Genomic DNA, 7,369 nt, shown 5'->3' with positions numbered 1-7,369 from the left:
GGGGAGCTGTGTGGCAGCTCCCCACCCCAGCTCACCTCTGCTCCACCTCCTCCCCGAGAACGCCACTCCCGCTCTAATTCTCCTCCCCTCCCAGGCTTGCAGCACCAAACAGCTGATTGGCGCCACAAGCCTGGGAGGTGGGAGAAGTGGAGCAGCGACGGCGTGCTCGGGGAGGGGGCGTAGCAGAGGTGAGCTGGGGTGGGGAGCCCTACAGCAGGTCCCCCCACCCTGAGGCAAACCCGTGGCAGCTCCCCACCCCCCTGGCCCAGGGAGCCGTGCGGCAGCTCCCCACCCCAGCTCACCTCTGCTCTGCCTCCTCCCCGAGCACGTCGCCCCTGCTCTAATTCTCCTCCCCTCCCAGGCTTGCGGCGCCAACCAGCTGATTGGCGCTGCAAGCCTGGGAGGCGGGAGAAGTGGAGCAGCGACTGCGCACCTGGGAAGGGGGTGTAAGAACGCTATAAAAAAAAATTGGGGGCACCGCTTTTTGGTGCCCCCAAATCTTGGCGCCCTAGGCAACTGCCTAATTTGCCTAAATGGTAGCACCGGTCCTGGGGGCACCTCATCCCGTGCACTAAATGGCACAGTAACAATGATGTGGGTGTAACTAGACAATCACTGCGCTCTCCAATGAACTCACACAGGAAAATAATAAAAGACAAGAACATCCTGTCACCTGTGGATGAACACTTTTCACAAAATGATCACTCTATATCTGACCTCTCAGTAGGGTTGCCACCCATCTGGCCTTTACCCGGACACTCCGGTTGTGGGTTTCTGTGTCCAGGTGCCATTTAGGGATGCCAGGTGCCTGGTTTTCAACGAAAAGGGGACCTGACAACCCTAAATGGCACCCTAACTAAAAATCCAGTTACCGCGGGGCGGGAGTTAACCCACGCCAGCCCCTCATCAGCCGTGACTGCCTCCTACCTGCAAGCAGGCTCCTTGAGAGGATCCAGCGAGCAATGCGGGGAGGAAGGGAGAGGAGCGAGCGACAGGGCAGGGTCTTGGGGGAAGCGGCAGGGATGGGGCCTTGGGACTCCAGTTACAGGCAATTAGAAAGGTGGCAATGCTACCTCTCAGTCCTCATCCTCAAAAGAAACCTGCACAACCCCTTCAAAAGATGAGTTTAAAGACGAGTGGGAGTTTAAATTCCTAACTTTGCTAGACACTAAAAATCACGGACTGACGAGAGACACTGGATTTATGGCTTATTACAACAATCTGTACCCCACTAACCATTCCCCCCAGCTGCCTTCCCAGATATGATTGGAGAGGTGTTAACAGGCCACTTCACCTTGAATGGTCCCTTGAAATATGTGTTAACTTCTTGTGCTAAAGAATCTGTTCCACCTTGTATTTAAGCTGTGACCCCCCCCCCCCCGAGTAAGTTTCCCAGCCCTGAAGAAGAGCTCTGTATGGCTGGAAAGCTTGTCTCTCTTACCAACAGAAATTGGTCCAACAAAAGATATTACCTCCCCCACCTTGTCTCTCTAATATCCTGGGACCAACACGGCTACAACACCACTGCATATCAGCTATACATAGACAGCTTCCCTAAATCATCCCACCTGAATTTGGTCCTGGCATTCCTGGCCCCCCTTCGGTCACCATTGAGGATTGGACCTGGGATTCTAAAGCACTAAAAGCCCCATTTCAGCTAACAGGATAATGGCCCTAGTTGGAGGTGGTAGTAGATTTTTATCCTCTTAAATGAATCAGCCACTAGAGGGGGGACTCAGAACACTGGGCTGGGGGACTGGGCTGCAGTGGCTCTGACTGGGTACCTGCCCCCTCCCTTCGATTCTGAAAAGCCCTGTCAGGTCCCTGGAACAAGGGAGCCACTTAGGGCAGCACTGAAGGGCTCCCATAGCCTATGTTAGGGGCTATGCTGGATAGAAGAGGCACAAGCCCCTGACCCTATGTCTTGGCATCAGTGCCTACCAGGGGGGCAATCTGGCTCAAAGAGCTTTGTGCAGGGCAGCCCAAATCCCTTGGTACTCATGAGAACAGTGTCCAGCCCACATAAAGTCATATCCCAGTGACCTCCACTCAGTCACGTCTCCGTGGCAGCCTCTGTCTGCACAGGAAGGAGGTGGCACTCTAAGGCAGGCTGAGTCTGGAACTTCCTGCAGCATGGAGATCCCTGGGGCAGGCTCCATCGGCAATATCATGCAGGGCAGGCCGCGACGGGAATGTCCTGCAGCATGGAGATCCCTGAGGCAGGCCACATTGGGAACGTCCTGCAGGGCGAAGACCCCTGGGGCAGGCTGGGATAGGAACGTCCTGCAGGGCAAAGATCCCTGGGGCCGGCCGCAACAGGAATGTCCTGCAGGGTGGAGATCCCTGGGGCAGGCCACGACGGGAACGTCCTGCAGGGTGAAGATCCCTGGGGCAGGCCACGATGGGAACATCCTGTAGGACAAAGTTCCCTGGGGCAGGCCACGTTGGGCACATCCTGCAGCATGGAGATCCCTGGGGAAGGCTGCATCGGGCACGTCCTGCAGCGTGGAGATCCCTGGGTCAGGCCGTGTTGGGAACGTCCTGTGGGGGGCGGGGTTGCACCTTGGAGCAGGCCATGTTGAACCCCGTGCTCATGCTCCTTGGGCCTGTTTTGTGCAGAGGAAGAATCGACAGGAGCTTGTGCAAAAAGTGAAGACAATGGAAGGCCAGGACTGTCCTCAGAGAAGCAGCATGTGCATATACTACCAAAGGACTCCTCAGGCAAGCAGGCTCCTGCAAGTGACTAGGTAGGAACCCATGGGAGGCTGGGGCAGGAATCATCGAATCATAGACGATTAGGGTTGGACGAGATCTCAGGAGGTCATCTAGTCCAATCCCCTGCTCAAAGCAGGACCAATCCCAACTAAATCTAACCTGAACAGGCTGACCTGAGCAGACCTCAGCTAGAATAGTGCATGTTGCTGCCATATGACAGAGCAGGGAGAAAGAGGGTGTGTTTGGTGATAGATTGATCAACGAACTGATGAGAATCCCAAGAGGACACAGATACTGGGGCTGGCAGCACAGACAGAGGAGAGAGAAGTTAAAAGCTGCTAGGTCTGGCTTGGCTCTGTGGTCACTGGGTGGGGAGAGGAAACACACAAGAATCCCATGGGCTGTGAGTTTGCTTGCCCAGGGACATGGTAACGGGTGTGGGGCTCGACTGACCCCTCTGGGCTTGGCTCACAGCTTTCCCGTTGGCTGATGTCGATGTTGTGCCCTGGACACAGGAGCTTTAGACTGACCGTTCGGAAACAGAAGAGAGCATCCCTAGTGGCCCATTCATAATGCATGTGGTCACCAGGGGGTGCTGCTGCACTGCCCTACGAGAGTGTCCCTAAAGCCACTTTTTAAATCCACAAGGTTCTTTTTTGGCTCATCTCAGCTGCCCCCGAACTCCAGCTCCATGTGGCGCCTATGAGATAAAATGGGGACAGGTGCCCACTCCACACATGCCACCACCACAGTTATCGCTACTGGCCCCCTCCTGGGCAGCCCCAGCAGCGAGGCCAAGGAGCAGATGAGCCCTGGAGTCTGAACCTCAGCTCAGGCTGGGTCTTGGGGCTCACCCTCTGGGCTCTAAGGGGAGGCATTATTTGACTTAGGCTGGACACCTCCCTACCACCCATGGCAGCCTTAACTCTGCTTCTAGTAATGCCACCCTGCCTTCACCCCTTCTGCTCTCAGCTCTGCACTGAATCACCCTACCAGCACAGCCAGTGGCTGTCCCAACCCTCCCCAATCCCTAGTGCTGGGGGACCATTGTCTGGGGAACAGGCGTGTGCACACTGAGGAAATGGGCAGAGTTAAGGTTACAGGGCATGGTCTGTGGTGTTCAGTAGCCATGGCAATGGGAGGACATGTGCCTGTAGCGGGAGGAGCAGCAGGATGAACTGGGAGGCAGCTTGGCTTTTCATTGCCTTGCTTTTGTGGGTTCATAGTGTGGGTCCCAACCCCAATGTTTGTTGTGTTAATACCCTCCTGTAGGTGGCGCTCTGGTCCAGGTGTGAGTGGTGTTTCGAGGACAGAGGCAGGGCAACGCGGCAGGGAGGAAGGAAGAAGGAAGATCACTGGGTTGTGTGTGGGGGGGTTAATGATTGTTTTCTAAGATTACAATGGCTGTTTGGGTGTTTGTGATTTTTTTTTACTGCCGCAGAGAAGACGCCCTGGAGAGGGAAGGGGTAGGCTGAAATCTAGCCCCACCAGCCCGTCTTGGCTCATGGTGGTTGGGGCAGCCCGGCACAAGTGGGGCATTTCACAGTAAACACAATGATCCTGGGCAGGATTGACAGTGCCGGGCGTGGACATGTAATTCCAGGCAGAGTCCAGAGAGGGTGAGGTCCCCCTTGCACAACCCAGCCCAGCCCAGCACCTCACACCCTGCATGAGACCAGAGCAGGAGTGTAGGAATGGCTGGGTCTTGTGCCAGGCCACCCCCTCACCCAGCTGACACTTGGTGAAACTACGACCTGCCCTGTCCACACTGGGGGTTTGAAGCATATTGTCAATCATGGTTTAAACACACCTTTGTGCTAGTATGGACAAGTCCCAAGGAGCACAGCACCTAGGGGAACACCCCTTTCTCCCCAGCCACACAGGAACCCCCTGCAGCAGAACCCCAGTGCTTCCTCCTCACCCTGGGTCTGACCAGGGTCTTTAACCCTACAAGACTCCTGCCATCCTCAGCCAGGTCCCAGGACAGGTGGGCCAAGCTGGGACCAGGCTCTGCTGACCCCAGGGCAAGCCTGGGATGTGAGCATGCAGCGTGCCCCGAGCCTGGCTGCCCTTGCCCCTGTCCAGCGGTGCAGGAGGCTGAGCCCTGCCCGGTGTGTCTGTCATTGCCAGCCCTCAGCCCTCTACAAGCCCCCGTCGTCACCACAGCTTTGGCCATCTGGAGCACCAAGCCTGTCGTGTCAATCAATAAACTGATCTCATGTTAGCGCCTGCTGCTCATTGCACCTCTGTGCTGGGGACGGAGTGCGGGAGGGAACAATAGGCTCTACCAGATGGGATCAGCCCAGTCTTCCAGTACTAGAGACTGCAAAGGAAGGGGTAAGAACCCCCGCTGTAGCAGACGGATGATAATCTGCGACACCCACCCCCCGTTGCCAGCCCAGATGGGCCCCGAGGGGGCAACAGGGTTCGTTGCCCGGTGTGCGCCGCACCAATAGACACACCAGGGGTGGAGAAGCAAACAAAGTTGATTTGAGATCTCAAAGTGGTGCAGGGAGACAGGCACGTCTCAAATCAAGCACAGAACATACAAGCAAGTGTTCCCTTTTCTATTCCAAGCTGTTTGTGTGTAAGCTTTGTTCTGTTTTCTCCCTCAGACTTCTCCCTACCCAATAGCAGTTACAGCATGTACACATTGGGCATGTTAGAAACTTTCCACTTCACATGCTTATCTTTGACCTTGCAAGCTCTACGCACTAGGCCTTTCCCTCCCCCTTTTCCCCCGCATTATCACTACTGTTTCTGTTAGTACGAGCAAAACTGCAGCTGTCTGCTAGAAAAGCTGACCGTTACATATTCTGCTTCAGCATAGGCTGTTAGCATGGAGGTAGGTTAAAGTTCACAAGATGGAGTTACTGTGGCTCACTTAGACCCAGAGCAGGGAGGTTTTATCGGCACTTATGGCCTTCCACCTCCTCCCCGAGTTACCTGGTAGCTATGCCTAGTGACACCAACACTCCCCCCCGTGAAGGTCTCATCCTGCTCTTTAATGGTCAGTGATCAGCTTAGTTCCTGAAGCAGGAGGTTGAATAACCCTTCCTAAAGGTTTGGTCTCATTATTTATTCATAGTCAGTCTGGCTGTTCTTGAATCCACATAGATGTCCAATCCCTCTAGATTCACAGATTCCAAGCCCAGCAGGGACCACTGTCTCTTGATCTCAGTGACATCCTGTTGCAGGGAGTTCCACAGGCCGAGCACACGCTGGGTAGTAAAGCATTTCCTTTGATCAGTTTTGAAATTCCTGCCTTTAATTTGTGGGAAGGAAAGTGAAGAAAATAAAACCCAGGGAAGCAAAGTCAGGATCAGAGCTGCAAGAACCACTCCAAGCCACTGTGATCCTGGCAACTGCCCCTTCCCTGGCCTCAGGGGCTGTTTGCAAACACGGGGGGCAAGTGCTCAGTCTTAGTGACTCTCCAGCTCCTCAGCAGATAGATTCCTATTGGGGGTGAGATGCAGGAGGATCTGATGGCCGACCGGGGCCCCATCCGGTGCAGCGGCTCTGGCTGGGAAGCCTGGAGCCCCCAGCTCAGAGCAGCGTCTCACGCCTGCCACCCCTGCACACACCCCAGCTCACTGGCTGGGGGACATTGGTGCCGGCCAGCCTGAGACGAGCTCAGACAGTGAGTGATGGAGAAGCACCAGGCACTTTAGGGGATGAGGAATGGAGCAGTGCAGGAGGAACTGCATAGTCCATTGGCTGAGAGGGACAGTGCAGGGAGCTCATTGGATGGGAGGGACAGTCCAGGTAAGGCACTGGCTGAGAAGAGACAGAAAGGGTAGCTCATTGGTTAAGAAGGGACAGTGAAGGTAACCCATTGGCTGAGAAGAGACAGCAAGAGTAGCTCATTGGTTAAGAAGGGACACTGCAGGGAGTTTGTTGGCTGAGGACTTTTATGCCTCATATCTCAAAGTTCTTTTCATGTCCTATAAAGCCCGGTCAGATTCCATCCCCTGGGCTGCTGGAGCCAGACCCCTGGGCTGGGGGTGATGGTGGGTGGCAGCCCTGGGCAAGGGCAGAGTTGGGCCATGGCTCCGAATTTCAAAAGTGCTCAGCCCCCAGCAGGTTCCATTGAGAATAACAGGCGGGAGAGCCTCCATTGTTCTCAGTGTGGAGGGAGAGCCTCCATTGTTCTCACTGGGGTGGGGGAGCTGCCATTGTTCTCACTGGGGTGTGGGGGCTCCATTGTTCTCAGTGTGGAGGGAGAGCCTCCATTGTTCTCATGGGGGGGAGCCGCCATTGTTCTCACTAGGGGAGGAGCCTCCATTGTTCTCACTGGGGCGGGGAGCCGCCATTGTTCTCACTGGGCTGGGGGGGCCTCTATTCTCAGTGTGGAGGGAGAGCCTCCATTGTTCTCACTGGTGTGGGAGCCGCCATTGTTCTCACTGGGGTGGGGGGCTTCCGCTGTTCTCACTGGAGGGGAGCTTCCATCCCCTGCTAGCACTGGGGCAAGGGAGTTTGTCGCTGCTATTCTGGGGCTCTCCTGCTGCCCCCTCCTCAGCGCTGACCAAGCACAGAAATGCCTCCAGCTCTCAGGGCCCCTGCTCTCAGCCCTGCCCTCACAGCTCAAGGGCATTAATATCCTGGGGGGTTCAATGGATGGCCGGCCCCGTCCTGTGTCTCCATCGCAGCCAGG

The 7,369-nt window shown here is 55.7% G+C and overlaps 1 long non-coding RNA gene across 1 annotated transcript; it reads left to right on the top strand.

Moving 5' to 3' along the window:
- The first annotated feature begins 2,598 nt into the window (after positions 1 to 2,598).
- Positions 2,599 to 4,939, top strand: LOC117889094. The gene is made up of 2 exons (XR_004648406.1): positions 2,599 to 2,747; positions 3,988 to 4,939. It is a non-coding gene; the product is annotated as an uncharacterized LOC117889094 (long non-coding RNA).
- The last annotated feature ends 2,430 nt before the right edge of the window (positions 4,940 to 7,369 follow it).

This window comes from Trachemys scripta, chromosome 16, assembly GCF_013100865.1.
Source record: "Trachemys scripta elegans isolate TJP31775 chromosome 16, CAS_Tse_1.0, whole genome shotgun sequence".
Classification (NCBI taxonomy): Eukaryota; Metazoa; Chordata; order Testudines; family Emydidae; genus Trachemys; species Trachemys scripta.
This window is presented reverse-complemented; position numbering and strand designations above follow the sequence as displayed.